Raw genomic sequence first — 17,612 nt, 5'->3', positions numbered from 1 at the left:
ACACCATCCAAAGGCACTAACAAATCTATAATCATAATACGGACCTACTCGAACTCTCGAAATACGTAAAATAACAACAAATTCAAGAATCATACCCCAAAACCAAATTGGATAAAACTTTGAACTTCAAGTTTTCCAAATTCTCCGAATGCGCCAAATCATACTTGGACTACTCGGAATGACACCAAAATTTGCGTGCAAGTCTTAAATGACATTACGAAACTATTCCTGATCACGGAATTCAATTCGGACCTCCATTACTGCAAAACCTACTCCAAACGAAATTTAAAGAACTTTAAACCTTCAAATAGTTAATTGTTCACTATTAAGCGCCAAAATGCTTCCGGGTTATTTAAAACCCGATCCGAACATACGCCCAAGTCCGAAATCATCATATAAACCTATTGGAACCGTCAAATCCCGATTCCGAGGTCGTTTTCTCAAAATGTTGACCGAAGTCAAACTTGGCCTTTTAAAGCCAACTTAAGGAACCAAGTGTTCCGACTTCAATCCAAACACTTCCAAATCCCGAACCAACCATCCCCGCAAGTCATAATTCAATAAAAGCACATACGGGGAGTTTTATTTTAGGGAACGGGGTTCTTGAAGTATAAATGAACGGTTGGGTCATTACATTCTCCACCTCATAAAAAAATGTTCGTCCTCGAATGGGTTTAGAATAATATCTGGAGTACTAAATAAGTGTGGATATTTGTTTCGCATGTCCTCCTTGCCCTCCCAAGTCGCTTCCTCGACTTGTTGGCCACTCCACTGGACTTTTACTGCAGAAATCCTCTTGGACCTCAACACTGGCGAACTTGTTTATCAACAATGGCAACTGGCTCCTCTTCATAACCCAAACTCTTATCTAGTTGAACTATGCTGAAGTCCAACACATGTGACAAGTCGGCATGATACTTCCGAAGCATAGATACATGGAAAACAAGATGAACTCCCGATAGACTGGGAGACAATGCAAGCTCATAAGCAACCTCCCCAACTCGTCTTAACACCTCAAATGGGCCTATAAACCTTGGGCTCAATTTTCCCTTTTTCCCAAAGCTCATGATTCCCTTCATCGGCGAAACCTTTAAGAGAATTTTCTCACCTACCATAAATGATAAATCACGCACTTTCTGATCCGCGTAACTCTTCTGTTTAGACTGGGTTGTACGAAGTCGCTCCTGAATCAACTTTACCTTTTCCAAGGCATCCTTCACCAAATAGGTACCATATAACTTCGCCTCACCCGGCTCAAACCATCCAATGGGCGAATGACATCGCCGACCATATAAAGCCTCAAATGGATCCATCTCGATGCTGGATTGGTAACTGTTATTATAAGCAAACTCAGCTAAAGGCAAGAAACGATCCCACTGACCTCTAAAGACAATCACGCATGCCCTGAGCATATCATCCAAAATATGAACTATCCGCTCTGATTGCCCGTCGGTCTGCGGATGAAAGGTTGTGCTGAGCTCTACACGGGTCCCTAATTCACTTTGTACTACTCTCCAAAAATGTTAAGTAAACTGAGGGCCTCTATCTGATATAATGGAAATTGGCACTCTATGCAACTGAACTATCTCCTGAATATAAATCTAGGCCAACCTCTCTGAAGTATATGTAGTCACAACCGGAATGAAGTGTGCCGACTTGGTCAACCTGTCGACAATGATCCAAACTGCATCAAACTTCCGCAAGATTCGTGGAAATCCTACTACAAAGTCCATAGTAATGCGTTCCCATTTCCACTCTGGTATAGTCATCTGCTGAAGTAGGCCACCTGGCCTCTGGTGCTCATATTTAACTTGCTGACAATTTAGACACTTAGCCACATACTCAACTATGTCCTTTTTCATTCGTCTCCACCAATAATGCTGCCTCAAATCACGATACATCTTCGTAGCACCTGGATGAATAGAATACCGAGAACTGTGTGCTTCCTCTAGGATCTTTTTCCTCAGTCCATCCACATTAGGAACACATAGACGATCCTGGAGTTGCAGAACACCATCCGCTCCAATAGTAACTTCCTTTGGCATCACCTCGTAGTACCGTTTCTCGAAGAACTATTAAGTGTGGATCATCAAACTGGCGAGCCTTGATCTGCTCAAATAGTGAAGACTGGGCCACAACACATGCAAGAACTCGGTTGGGCTCTGAAATATCCAGTCGTACAAGTCTGTTGGCCAAGGACTGAATATCACAAACTAATGGCCTTTCCTCTGCTGAAATGAAAGCCAAACTACCCATACTCTCTGCCTTTCTACTCATGGCGTTTGCAACCACATTTGCTTTTCCTGGATGATACAGGAAAGTAATGTCATAATCATTTAATAACTCCAGCCATCTGCGTTGCCTCAAATTTAGGTCCCTCTGCTTGAACAAATACAGCAAACTGCGATGATCAGTATAAACTTCACAGGACACCCCATAAAGATAATGCCTCCAAATCTTAAGAGCGTGAACAATCGTAGCTAACTCCAAATCATGTACCGGATAATTCTTCTCGTGGGGCTTCAGCTGACATGAAGTATATGCAATAACTCGCCTTTCCTACATCAATACACAACCTAAACCAACGGGTGAAGCATCACAATACACTGTATGCATCCCCAAACTGGAAGGCAACACTAACACTGGTGTTGTAGTCAATGCTGTCTGGAGCTTCTGAAAGCTCATTTCACAATCATCAGACCATCGGAACGGAGCACCCTTCTGGGTTAATTTGGTCAAAGGCACTGCAATAGATGAAACACCTTCCACGAATCGACGATAATAACCTGCTAAACCCAGAAAACTCCTGATCTCAGTCGCCGAAGTGGGAAGATGCCAATTCTGAACTGCCTCAATATTTTTGGGATCAACTTTAATACCCTCGCCCGATACAGTATGCCCCAAAAATGCTACAGACTCTAGCCAGAACTCACATTTGGAGAACTTAACATATAGCGTTTGTTCCCACAACGTCTGAAGCACCACTCTCATATGCTGCTCGTGCTCCTCCTTACTGCGAGAGTAAATCAAAATGTCATCAATGAAGACAATGACAAATGAATCAATATATGGACTGAATACCCTGTTCATCAAATCTAAAAACTCTGTCGGGGCATTAGTTAAACTGAAGGACATCACCAGAAACTCATAATGACCATATCTAGTCCGGAAAGCAGTCTTCGGAACATCCGAATCTCGAATCTTCAACTGATAGTACCCTGACCTCAAGTCGATCTTACAGAACACCCTGGCACCCTGCAACTGGTCAAATAGATCATGAATACGCAGCAATGGGTACTTGTTCTTAATAATGACTTTGTTCAATTGGCGATAATCAATACACATTCGCATTGTTCCACCCTTCTTCTTCAAAAATAATACTGGTGCACCCCAAGGTAATACACTCGGTCTGACGAACCCTTTGGCTAGCAACTCCTCAAGTTGTTCTTTCAACTCTTTCAATTCTTTCGGAGCCATGCGATACGGTGGAATAGATATAGACCGGGTATCTGGAGCTAAGTCAATAAAGAAATCAATATCACGATCAGCTGGCATACTTGGAAGATCTGAAGGAAATACATCGAAGAACTCCCAAACTACAGGCACCGAATCAATAGCCGGAGTCTCTGCAGTAGTATCCCGAACATAGGCTAGATAAGCTAAACAACCCTTCTCAACCATGTGTTAAGCCTTCATAAAAGAAATAACCCGATTAAATGAACTAACAGACGAACCCTTCCACTCCAGTCTAGGTAATGCTGGAATAGCCAAAGTAACAGTCTTGGCATGACAATTTATAATAGCATGATGTAGAGATAACCAGTCCATGCTCAGAATAATTTCAAAATCGGTCATCTCGAGCAATAAGAGATCTTCTCTAGTTTTAAAACCATGGAATATAATCGGCCCTAGACCTACCTAACACGTATAAAAGCAAGAGTAAGCATATTGTGAGAGGAGAGACGCCATTTTGAAGGAAAAATACACACGAGGAACATCCGGGAGCGAGGATATCTCAATTTTCTTCATCTTTTCTTAGTATTTTCAATTATCCAACACTTATGAAATTGTTTGATATTATCATGAGTGGCTAAAACCCATAGTTCTGGGGTTGTGATTTAGCCATGAATATTGTTATTTAACGTTGACTTAACCTTAATTACAATTCACAAATATATGGTTGTTTCTTCAATTATGTGATTAATTGCTTAATTCCCTGGCCAACAGTTAGGTTCTATTTACTATCTATGTTTATTTATTTATTTTAAGATAATCATCAATAATTCTCTTGTAGGATTTGAGGTTTGTTCCCCTCTCCCAAGTATTCTCCTCTACATCACAGCCCTGCCATTTCACCAAGAACTCTTAGTGATCATTCCTTAAGGCGTGAATCACTCGATCATCAAGAATAGCTTCAACACTCCTTTTCCCGATTGAATTAGGGCCTTGAATACTGGGTATTGTGAGTTGGCTCCATGAAGGATCCTCCATGTCTTCCCGAAAAGGTTTCAAAAGACTAACATGGAAGACGGGATGGAGTTTCCACCAGGCTGGGGTATCCACCCAGTATGCAACTTTCCCAATGCGTCTTTCAGTGGACAAGGGTCCAATTTATTTTTGTAATAGACGAGGGTCATGGACCCCTACAAATAAGTACCGCTTTGGTGTTTTGACCGTCACTTTGTCTCCTACTTGGTATTCAACAAAGCGATGATTCTGATAAGCATGCCTCTTCATCCGCTTTTGAGCTTTGAAAAGATAGCTCCCCACTATCTCCAAATTTTGTTTCCATTCTTTTGAGAAGCTAGCAGCTCGAGGAGATTTTGACATGTTTGGTGCAATCACAATGTATGAGAGTAGCGGTTGATGTCTGGTAACAATTTTAAAAGCGCTTTTGTTTGTACTAGAGCTCTTTTGTTAATTGAAACACAGTTGAGCGGCATCCAGAAGCTTCACCCAATTCTTCTGCGATCCGGTAACAAAGGGGAGGAGATATTCCTCCAGCATGCCATTGAACCGCTCCGTCTGGTCATCAAATTGCGGGTGGAAACTTGATTTATGACTCAACTTTGACCCGAGGCACTTAAAGAGTTGGGTCCAAAAATTTCCAGTAAAGCGTAAGTCACGATCACTAACGATGTCTTTAGGCAGGCCCCAATATTTGAAGATATGAGAGAAGAAGAGTCGAGTTGTATCTTCTGCTGATATACATTGAGGGGCTGCTATAAATATAGCATACTTGGAAAATCGATCCAACATAACCAAGAGAGTTGTGAGATCTCCGACCTTGGGCAATCTGGTGATGAAATCCAGGGAAACACTTTCCCAAAGTCTCTTAAGGAAAGATGGTGGTTCCAAGAGTCACCTTTGTGTCAAGCGGTCTAACTTATCCTTCTGGCTTACTAGACAAGTCTTCACATACTGAGCGATGTCATCGGCCATTTGAGGCCAATAATATGCACGGCGAAGTAATGCCATGGTGCATTCTTCACCGGGATGGCCAGCCCACAAAGTATCGTGGCATTTCGCCAGAAGAGTCCTTTGTAGATCTCTTCCTTTAGGAACATAAATTTGTTTCCTTTCACTTTGAGGAAACCATCTTCCATGTAGAACTGGTGAGTCTTGACCTGTCCTACCAAATCAACCAAATATCGTGCAGCAGGATCCTTGATGAGTAGATCTTGTATCTGGTCTTTCATGGTGGTGGCTACTTCGCTCCCCCTTAGGGTGGCGAGTAGGCACACTGATGCTAGATCAGCTCTCCGACTAAGCGCATCAGCAACATGATTAGTCTTCCCATTTCGGTACTTCAGGTTGAAGTGAAATTCCGCTACTTGACCATTCAGCTTCAGTTGGGTTATGAAATGGCTAACAGTTGTGTTGTCTATCTTGACCACGAACGGGGTTCCCATCAGATAGTTCCTCCAAAGGTGTGAGAAATGAACGACAGCCAATAATTCTTTCTCGTGGGCGGCATAGCGCTGCTCTGCATCCTTCAACTTCCGGCTCTCGTACGCTACAGGTTGCCTTTCTTGTAGCAATACTCCGCCAAGGGCATAGTCGGAGTCATCCGTTTGTACCTCGAATGGCTTGGCCAAATCAGGGAGGGCCAAGATGGGGCTACTAGACATAGCCATTTTTAATGCATTGAAGGCCTCCGCTCGCCTGGGTCCCTAATCCTAAAGCATGACCTTATTTAGGAGTTTTGTCAATTTCACTGTGATGAGGGAGTAATTTTTCACAAATCGTCGACAGAAATTGCATAGGCCAAGGAACGCCCTCAAGGACTTGATATCCTTAGGCGGAGGCCAATCTATGATAGCCTGAATCTTTTGTTGGTCCATATTGATTCGCCATTCCTCGATGACATGTCTGAGGAAGTCAATCTATTTTTGAGCAAAGGAGCACTTGGATAGCTTGCATATAATTCGTGCTCCCGCAATCGGGCTAGGACCTTCTGCAAGTGCTCCGGGTGTTCTTCCAATGTTTGGCTATATACCACAATGTCATCCAAGTAGACCACCATGAATTCGTCAATGTACTCTCGGAAGACTTGGTTCACCAGGGTGCAAAATGTGGTTGGAGTGTTAGTCAAGCTGAATGGCATAACCACGAAGTCGTACGACCCATATCTTGTCACACAGGTCATCTTGTGTTCATCCTCCGCAATCTGAACTTCCCAGGTCTTTAGGTCTTTTGGTGAACATTGTCGCACCACCAAGTCTATCGAACAATTTTGCCATTAGCGGAATAGGGTACTTGTTCTTCACGGTGATTTTGTATAGAGCCTGATAATCCACACAGAGTCGTAGACTGCCATCATGTTTCTTTTAGAATAGCACAGGAGACCCATATGGGGACTTGGAGGGCACGATAATCCCTGTGTCTAGCATTTCCGTCAACTATCTCCGAAGCTCAGTGAGTTCGGGTTGTGACATTCTATAAGTTGCCCGGGCGGGTGGCTTCACACTCGGCACCAACTCAATCTCATGGTCCACAGTGCGCATAGGCGGTAGTCGCTTTGGCATGTCCTGTGGAATGACATCTTCAAACTCCAGTAGCAGCTCTTTCACTGGTGCATGAATGGGATCCAAGGAGCATTCTATATCTTCAATACAGAGGGTATCCAGGAATGTAGGTTCATGTCTTTTGACCCCCTTCTTCAACTGCAAGGCTGAGATGTTCTCAGCGGCCATCTTCATGGGTATGTACGGGATAATGTAGGGCTTGGCCCATTTTTTCCCATCACCAGTAGCATGTCTGCATACGGTATAGGCATGGTATTGGTTTGCCTCAGGAATTCCAACCCAACTATCAACTCAAAGTCATCTATGATCACCACGCGCAGGTTGAATTTTCCTTCATAAGGGCCAAGCTTCACTAGTACTTCTTTGGCTATTCCACCCACTAGTTGAGGAGGTGAGTTGATAGCCTTGACACAACCTCTGCCCTTTCCTACACCTAGACTAAGGCGCTCCACCTGAGTCGAGGCTAAGTAGTTGTGGGTAGCACCTGTGTCTATCATCTCCCGAATGGGCTTGCCATTTACCTTCATCTTGACGAACATTAAGGTCCTCTCTTGTTTAAGAGGAGTCCTCTCATCCGCCTTCTTTTTTCCTTTCTTGGTGATTGGGCAGGGGTCCGTCTTCTTACGGATACCAACAGTGGTTCCTGCTAAGGCCTCAGAAATAGAGCCAACAAATGTATTGAAGGCACCTACTGGTTCGGTCTGGTCCTCATCATCTACGTCATCATCCGTCCCATCATCAAAAGCTTGATGGGCATTCATCTGTGCATGTGATCATTCGTTATTCCAATATGGTACGCCGCAATGACGGCATCCTGAAGGGGTTTCCTCCCCCATTGTTAGATGCAACGCTAGTATTGCCTGAGGAGGGAGCCTTTCATTTGGTTGCACTCTGATCTACTCCACTTTTGCTAGGGCAACCAATGCTAGGTTGGCCCCCTTTATATGCCCCTCGGACAGGCTGTTGAGGCCTATCCTTCAGAGCTTCCACTTGATAGTCCCCAAGGCACTCTGCTAGTTGGATCGCCTTGGGTAAAGTGTCCACCCTTTGTCTTTGCAGCTCCATACGGGTATAAGGTTTTAACCCTTACAGGAATGTGAAGAGTTTGTCTTTGTCCCCCATATCAAGTACGTTCATCATGAGAACGAAGAATTCTCGCATGTTATCCCGCACTGATTTGGTCTGGCGGAGCTCCCGTAGCTTTCTCCTTGCATTATACTCAACATTTTCGGGGAAGAACTGTAGGTGTGTGGTTGCCTTCAGTTCTGTCCATGTCTCGAGAGCATCTTCAATGGCCTTGATGGCTTCATACTTCACCCGCCACCAGAGCTTAGCATCACCCTGAAGATACATGGTAGTAGTTTCTACCTTCTTAGCTTCTTCTAGGCCCCCCCACGGCATCGAAGTACTGTTCGATGTCAAAGATGAAGTTTTCCACTTCTTTGGCATTCCGAGCTCCACTATATGGCTTTGGCTCAAGAATTTTCAGTTTTTGTGCCATGGGGGCAAAGTTTATAGCACCCCCGATTTGGTTTCTGCCTCCTTGAAGTAGGCCTTGTAAAGCAACATTGACAACATTGAGCTAGCCTGTCAAGTTGTCTATAGTTTGCTGCATGGCAGTTACCATGTCTACCTCTTATACCCTGTAGGCTAAATCCCAGGCACGCTCATGTTGGAGGCCCACGAATTTACCAAAATATTTGGCTGCCTCTGTGACTTCCATTTGCCAGTCTCCTTCAGCGTCGCGACTAATGTTTTCTATGTCAACTTCGGCCTAGAGTATTCTGCGGTCCAAGTCGTCCAACCTTTACACTAGGCTGGTTCTTAGTTCATGCACCGTCTCCACGATGGGCCGTAATACGTTAACCGTCTCTTCAAGGGCTGTAATGCGGTCCCCATGATTCACCATGGATAGAAATGATGGTAATGGCAATGTGTTCCCTCGTCCGATGTCGAGCCAAGGCACTAATACCAATTGTTACGCAACGCCTACCTAAGATTCCTTAGAAGGGTGACGTAAGTCTAAGTAACTGATGTCAGTGCAGTTACTATCCGTCAATTGAGGTCCCTTCCGTACGCTAGACGAGATTGTCAGTGCCGTACGGAAAAACCAATGTCAAGAGCAATTGAGAGAACAGAAATGAGAATTGAGAATGAAAGAAAGCTTGATTGCATTAATGATAACTATTATAGAAAAGCAACACGGTGTCAAGGGGGAGAGACACCAATACAGAGAATTGTTTGCTTGCTAGAAAGTTTGATTGTTTGATCCCCCTAATAATACTTAAAAAAAATAAACCAAAGTTACCAGACTTGACCTAACTAAGCTAGAGGAACATAATGGAAGTACTTGAAATAAAACCACTTTATATTTACAATGAAAAGGACATAGTTTTCTACAAGGTATAAACAGGCCCGTTGTCACCAACATTGTCTTTGACATCACATACTCCGCGCGCGGTGCTGTTGGCATCTCCCTGCGGCTGGGCGCTGGCAAGGGATATCGGTGGGGCGACAGATACACATACGTGCTTGTCACTTAGCGTAGCCAAGACCACGGGTCCATCCATGGCGCTAGGCGTTGGGAAGCTTGCTAGGATGCCATGGGGCGCGTCCAAGGGGTCATGGGGCACGGCTGGAAAGCCGCCCATGACATCTCATAACCGCAAGGACAATTCTCGTGCCAATATCTCAATCCGTCCGGCATGGTCATATGCCCACAATCACAATCCGCTCTGCATGGACACAGGCTCACTATCACAATCCGCCCAGCGTGGTCACAGGCTCAATATCACAGTGGAAGCAAATCATACAAGAACACATGGGCATGATCAATGAACGTCAAGCTTCATGCTCCTGAACTGGTGTAAGTAGCATGCTACGGTGTATGCTTGTGTGAGTGTACCATCATAGTCCAAGTCAACAAGTAATATTAAAGACATCGAGTAGATCATTGAAAGAAACACAACAAGTCACGTAAGGTGCATGACATATAGAAGAAAAATCACACCATCACACGAATATCATCCACGCAATGCCCCCAGGCCATCACATATCATCCCTGACATAGCCACTCTTATCTCTCTGTATTGATAACATCATAATAGCCACCCTTATCGCCCCGCCCAAACATTTAACACAATAGCCACATGTATCAATCTGATAGCCACCTGTATCACTCCGATAGCAACCATATCACTCTGCCCTAAAAATAATACAATAGCCACCTATATCGCTCCACACAATCATCAACAATGAAATGTCACCTTTGTGCTCCGCATAACAACAATCAATCCACACAACAAATTCACAAGTGCTAACATTACAACAACACGACTTATAAACTCGTACCATAAGTGCCCATAGGCCACAACCTCTTAACAACAGAAATATCAATATCACCACATCACATAGCCCACGGCTCAAACACGATATGTACAAAATCTCAATAACAATAAAATCAACGGGGAAATTAACTCAACAATGAACAGCACCCAATTAAACAACAACTTCAACTAAAACAGATTAATGGCTTTCAATAACTTCAAATTCAATTAATTGCTTAAGAATAACTCAATGAAATAGATGGCATGAAATAGCAACTACGTCTAAATGCATAAGAATAACCCGACAACAAAAGGATATCATGTAACAACAATTTCAATTAAGAATAACTCAATAATAAAGGAAGTCACATTACAATAAAAGAGGTAACAACTTTAAATAAAGCATATAAGAGTAAACTTGACAAGTAAAGGATGTGACATGTGCTAACAATTTCAAATAAATACATGAAAGAAGTCTAAGAGTCTAAACCGGTCAATATATTTTTCACATATAAGCCCGAGTACGCACTCTTCACCTCGCGTACATGTATTTCACATAATACAAATAGCACAATCAACCAAAATTCTAATAGGTAGTTCCCCCACACATAGTTAGGCAAGATACTTACCTCAAAGAAGCTAAATCAATACTCTAAAATGACATTCTCATGTGAAACAACCTCTGAACGGCCCGAATATAGCCAAAATAACTTAATATCATAAATAAAAATAATAAAAAATAATTCTGGATAATAAAGCCTAGATCTTTAATGAAAACAAAAAAGTCAACCTCGGGTTCGCACCTCAGAACCTAACAAAACTCAAAAAATCCAAACACCAATTCCAATACGAGTGCAACCATACCAAAAATATTCAATTCCCACATCAAATCAACCTTCAAATCATCATTTTATATTTTAGAAGGTGTTTACAAAAATCCTCATTTTCTCCAATTCGAATCACTAATTTAATGATAAAAACAAAGATGAATCGTGAAATATAATTAAATTCGGGTCAAGAATACATACCCCAAACCAACACATGAAAATCCCCTCCAAAATCGTCCAAATCCAAGCTCTCTAACTCAAATAGTGAAAAAAATATCACAACCCTCGAAATAGAGTACTTTTATATTCTGCTCAAATATAATACAACACGATCGCAAAAGTTTTCACGCGATCGCGAAGAACAAAACTCATCAGATACCAAACGTGCTTCGTGATGCGGTGACCACTTACACAGCAACATCGCGATTGCGGTCGCACACTCGCGAACGTAGTGAACAAGTCATTGATGCCCCCTTCCAGCTTCCCTTATACGCGGTCGCGTAAACAAAGGCGCGAACGCGAAGAGCAACAGTTCAAACATTTGCGAACGCGTACCCGCTTCCGCATCCGCGCTGACCGAAATACTCAGCTCCCAACCTGAACTTTCAACTTCTATGAATCGCACCTCAATTCAAGCCTAATGAACTTCTGAACTTTCAACTTCTACAACTCGCACCGGATCATATAAAATCAACTCGGAATGACCTCAAATTTTAAATGATAGTCCCAATGATACAACAGAGCTATACAAACTCCCGAAATCACAATTCGAACCCGATATCAACAAAGTCAACTCCCGGTCAAACCTCGCAACCTTCCAAACCTTCAACTTTCGCCAAAAAGCACCAAATCAACCTGCGGACCTCTAAATCCAAATACGGGCATACGTCTAATTCTAAAATCACCATACGAAGATATTAGAATCATCAAAAAACCATTCCGGAGTCGTCTACACAAAAGTCAAACTCCGGTCAACTCTTGTCACTTAAGCTTCTAAAACAAGAATTTTTCTTCCAAATCAATCCTGAATCATTCGAAAACTGAACCCGACCACACACGCAAGTCATAATACATAATACTAAGCTACTCAAGACCTTAAGCCACCGAATAGGATGCTAATTCTTAAAATGATCGGTCAGGTTGTTATATATACTAGTTGCAGAAGATGAAGAAGAACATTGTTAGGTATGTTTCACGGAGTTTGAATTGCTAGAAGGTGAAGTATGAAATATCATAAACCAGGTGGTTTGACTTAGAGGTTGGTGATACTGGAGTGGAAGTGGAAGTGTATTACTGTAGACTTTGTGGTATGATTACCATGGACTTTGAGGAAGTTTGTTACCATTTGGGTCATTGTGGACGATTGACTAAATCTGCACATTTTATTCCGGTGGTGGATTCCTACACTTCAGAGAAGTTAGCTCAAATCTACATCCGGGAGATTTTTCGGTTGCACGATATACCAATTTCTATCATTTATGACCGTGGCACTCAGTTCACATCGCGCTTTTAGAGAGTTGTTCAACGAGAGTTGGGCACGCAGGTGGATTTGAGCACTTCATTTCACCCACACATGGATGGTCAGTCCAAATGGACCATTCAGATCCTTGAGGATATGTTAAGGGCCTGTTTTATTAGTTTTGGGGCCCATTCGTACCTGTTTCTATCATTGGTGAAGATTTACTACAACAACAACTATCATACCAGCATTCAGATGGCATCGTATGAGGCTTTATATGGTAGGCGATACAGTTCTCTTATTGGTTGGTTTGAGATTGATGAGGCTAAGTTGATTCAGGATCGTCTTCGGACAGTGCGGAGTAGGCAGAAGAGTTTTGCGCACAAGAAGGTCCGTGATGTGGTTTTTACAGAGGGCGAGAAGGTACTTTAAAAGTTTTTCCTCGGGCCACCCTTTATAGGCAAAACTTTTACAAACTCTTCTGCCTACTCCGCATATTAAGTATATAACCTTAAGAGTTCACATGTTCATAACTCAAATATTTTATGTTATTTTGATGTTTTGAGTTTACAAACAAGTTTGTTAAGCTTATATACTTATTCGAGTTTGAATAGAGTCCCGAGAGATTCGGGTGAATTTCAAATTAGTTTCGAATGCTTTTGGAGAGTTTTTTCATTATTGGTGCTGCAATCATCGCATTTGTGATGATCAACTCACAAATGCGAGGTTCACATTTGCAAATTTGCGAGGTTTGGGAAAGGGTCCTGGTTCACAATTGTGAAGTTGGGATTGCAATTGACATGTTCGTAATTGCGAACTTTCAGTCGCATTTGCGACTTTAGTGACTCAAGTGAACCTTTGCATTTGTGATTACTGGTTCGCATTTGCGAGCTTCAAAATTATAAACAATAAGTCCCAATTGTGATATTTGCAGCTGAGTTAAAAGGGGAGCATTCCGAGATTAGCTCATTTTACTCCATTTTTGAAATCTAGGCTTCGTTATGAGGCGAGTTTTAGAGGATTTTCTTCCTAATTCAAAGTTTAGTACTTTGAAATTTGTTTTGATTAATTTCATTACTCTCCATAGATTTTACCCCCTAAATCACGAATTTTAAAGAGTAAAAATAGAATTTTTTGGTAGTAACTTAAGATATGGATCTCGAAACAAATCACATATTTAGACTTTGTGATAAATGTGTAATCGATATTTAGTCTTGATTTCGGATATCGACCAAGTGGGCTCAGATTGACTTTTTTATGACTTTTCCAAATTTGTTAAAGATCGAGCCTTTTTAGTAATAGGAGAGTTCCTTAAGCTTGTTTTGACTTATTTGTATATTATTTAATTAAATTTGAGTTGTTTGGAGGCTTGTTCTAAAGAGAATCAGTCTTGAATTGTTGAGTTGTTCTGGAAAGAGGTAAGTATTGTGATTAATCTTAGTTTAAGGGAATTAGGTTGTAGATGTCTTACTTGCTATGTGCTAAATATGTTGGGGACAGCGTATATGCATGGTGACGAGTGTATATGTGTTTGTCGTAGGTTAAAGCGTGCAGGTAGAAGTGATTTTATTCATGTCCTTGTTTAATTGTTGTGTTATTCTCTTACGCTATGTTGGAACATGAGACTCCTTGATTATTTACATGTTATTCCATGTTTGGGACCATTGGGATATATGAGCGATTGGCTCTTGAAATGTTGAATTGTCTATCAACTTTATCCTTTCCTTGGTATATTATGCTTAATCCCCCTCCCCCCCCAACCGGGTATAATGTCATGCTCCTTGTCATGTTTGTAATTACTTGTTGGGTACTTTTATGTGAATTTGTATTGAGATTTGGCCGGGTTGCATGCTGCAACGGTATTGAGGTTTAGATTGAGTTGCACGCCGCGACAGATATGATGTCTTGAGCTTATTCTTGTTGTTGTTGTAGTTTCTCCTCTGCGGTGTTTATTGTTATTCCCGTGAACCTTGTTAATTATTTCTTATTTGATCTTATACTTTTATTCTTCTCTCTATTGCTATTGCTTTCTACCTATTAGTTGCGCAGGTTTATATGGTAAATATCTTATCATAACTTCGTTACTTGCTCGTCGGGGTTAGTCTTGATACTTACTGAGTACATTGGGTGAGTTGTACTCATATTACTCTTCTACACTTATTGTGCAAATTCAGGTGTTGGATGTAGCGGAGTCCCGAGGGGTGATTAGTTTGGATACCTAGAAGACTCAAAGTAGTGTTGCATACCCATTCACAAACTCTGGAGTCACCTTCCTTATCTTTTATTATTGTTTATTGTATTAGATAGTATTGTACTTCCCTTCAGACTTTGTATTTAATACTCTTGGAACCCATGTACTCAGTGACACTAGTCTTGGGAGGTGTTTATGACAGTTATTTTGGGTTTTAAAATCGTTATGTAGTACGGAGCTTTTACTCGTATTTATGATATTGCGTAGTTATATGTTTAGTTTTGCTTCTTTTATTATTGTCAAGTGTTAGCTTGCCTAGCAAGCGGTATTCAGAGCCATCACGACCCCTTGATTGGGATTTTGGATCGTCACAGTATCCCTCAATTGTTCACAATGCAATTAGCCCATACCCAATTTGTCATTTCTCGAGTAATAGTAAAAATAGAAGGCGCAACCTTAGTAATCTTATGTACTAATCTATATCTGCACGCTGCTGTTGATGAGACAATGCTTCTACACTTCTGAGGTCCGTTTAAGGGAATTCAACAAGAAAATGGATGTTGTCTTGCGATCAAATACATGAGTTTTTTAAAATGACAAAAGTAATGGCACTTTTTTATAAAAGAAAAGCCAAATCTGCAGTCGTCAAGATTTAATTGAATGGATTTTTTATTTTGTGTTGTTCAAGCTTTCCCTGTCCTGTAGTGAAAAATGTTCTCAAGTTTCAGCAAATATGAAACTTTTCAATTCAAATGAAAAATCCTGTAATTTTCTCAATCAGCTTCTATTTATATGCACAATGTTAAATACTACTGTATATGTTTTTGTATTGGTGTGTGAAAAACAACAACAAAAAACCTAGTGTAATCTCACAAAATAGCGTTTGGAAAGAATAATGTGTACATAGATCTTACCCCTACCTTTAAAAGTAGAAAAACTGTTTCCGATAATTTTTCGATAGACCCCTGGCAGTGCGTGAAAAATGAACCAATAAAAGCGGGTAAAAGTGTCATCACAGTATGGCAACACGGTTTCACAATGTTTGGTGTTATGAAAACAACACACTGCTAACGAATACCAACACAACTACACATTAACAGCAACACGAGAATAACAAATCTGAGCATTCATAGAGAGAGAAAAGCTAACCACTTAGAAACAACGAAAAAGGGTCAAAACTATCCCTGAACTATCAGAATTGGTACAAAATTACCCTCCGTTCACTTATTGAGCCAAAATTATCCCTACCGTTAAATTTTTGGCTCAAACCTACCCTTAATACTAACAGCTCAAAACTTATAAAAAAATATTATAAATTTTAATAACGTGTCTCATTCTTATTGGACGAAATTAAACTCCACTCCACATCTATCAAACCCACTCGTAGGGGTGTACAAAGGTCGGGTTAGTTTAGATTTTTCAGTTTCCCAACCAAACCAATGGTGTCGGATTTTTAAATCTATAAACCAAACCAAACCAACAAAGTCGGATTTTTTAATCTCGGATTTTTCGGTTTTTTCGGGTATTTAAATTTTTTTCCAGTAAAGTCTTTATAGCATAAAATATGTAACTTGCGCTCCAAATATTTCTTTAGTCCTATTAAGATACTACTATATATAGTATTTTTCAAAAAAATAACACAATAATATGAGATAAGTCATAACATTATACTAAAATATTCAATAACAAAGATAATAAAATTGCATAAAGCAAATATTGTTAATTAATAAGCCATAATAAAAATTAATATAATCTAAATATATTATATATGTCATGCTAAAATAAGTATAGCTAATAAGTACTATTAATTACATAGCTAAGCACTAAAGAAAAAATAAACTAAGTTATGCATTTTCATTATAAACCAATGTAAACTAAAAAATAGATATCCAACACTATCATCATTTCTAGTGTTGAATTGAGTTTCTTGTGTTAGCATTAGTATTGATTTGAACTTTGTTTGAGTTACTACATTTATGGGCTATAAAATTTGTTATCATTCAAGAATGTTAAGTCCAAACTTGAAATAATACGTTAAAAGATAAAATTGTGAAAAAGTTTAAGAAATATATATAAATTACATTACAATAATATTTATATGTACAAAATATTTTTAAAAAGTATATAAATATATTATCGGGTTGGTTTGGTTTCGGCTTTGACTTTTTTTAGTTACAGTCAAACCTCTCTATAACAGCCTCGTTTGTTCCGAACATTTTTGGATGTTATAGCGAAGTGTTGTTATAGAGAACATATATTATAACATAACATGAAAATTGATTCCGGAAATTCTTGACTTTTATAATGAAGTGTTGTTATATAGGGATACTTTTATAGAGATGTCTGACTGTAAAACCAAACCAAACCAAACCAATCATGGTCGGGTTTTCTTTTCCAATACCTAACCAAGTCAAACCAAACCACAATCAGATTTTTTTTTTCGATTTGACTCGGATTATCAATTTGATGCGATTTATCAGTTTTTTTTCTCACACCTCTGCCCACCCGTATAACCTGACCTATCAACCCAACCCAAAAAAAGAACTTGCCCTCTCTTCTTAAAATACGACGTAACTATTTGATCTTCTTCCTTTATTAATTAGGGTTCTCTCTCCCAACTCGGAAAATTATAGTTCTTAGATTTCCTCTATCTACTTTTAGATTCAAATGTCTGAATCGTCTTCTGCTTCTTTTATCTCTCGCAAACAGATATATAGGAAGCTCAGATTAGCCTTTTCTTGGTCATAAGCTTAAGAAGCCTTTGTGAGACATAGAAACCTA

The sequence above is a fragment of the Nicotiana tabacum genome, chromosome 9, assembly GCF_000715075.1.
Source record: "Nicotiana tabacum cultivar K326 chromosome 9, ASM71507v2, whole genome shotgun sequence".
Taxonomy (NCBI): domain Eukaryota; kingdom Viridiplantae; phylum Streptophyta; class Magnoliopsida; order Solanales; family Solanaceae; genus Nicotiana; species Nicotiana tabacum.
Note: the sequence above shows the minus strand (reverse complement) of the source record.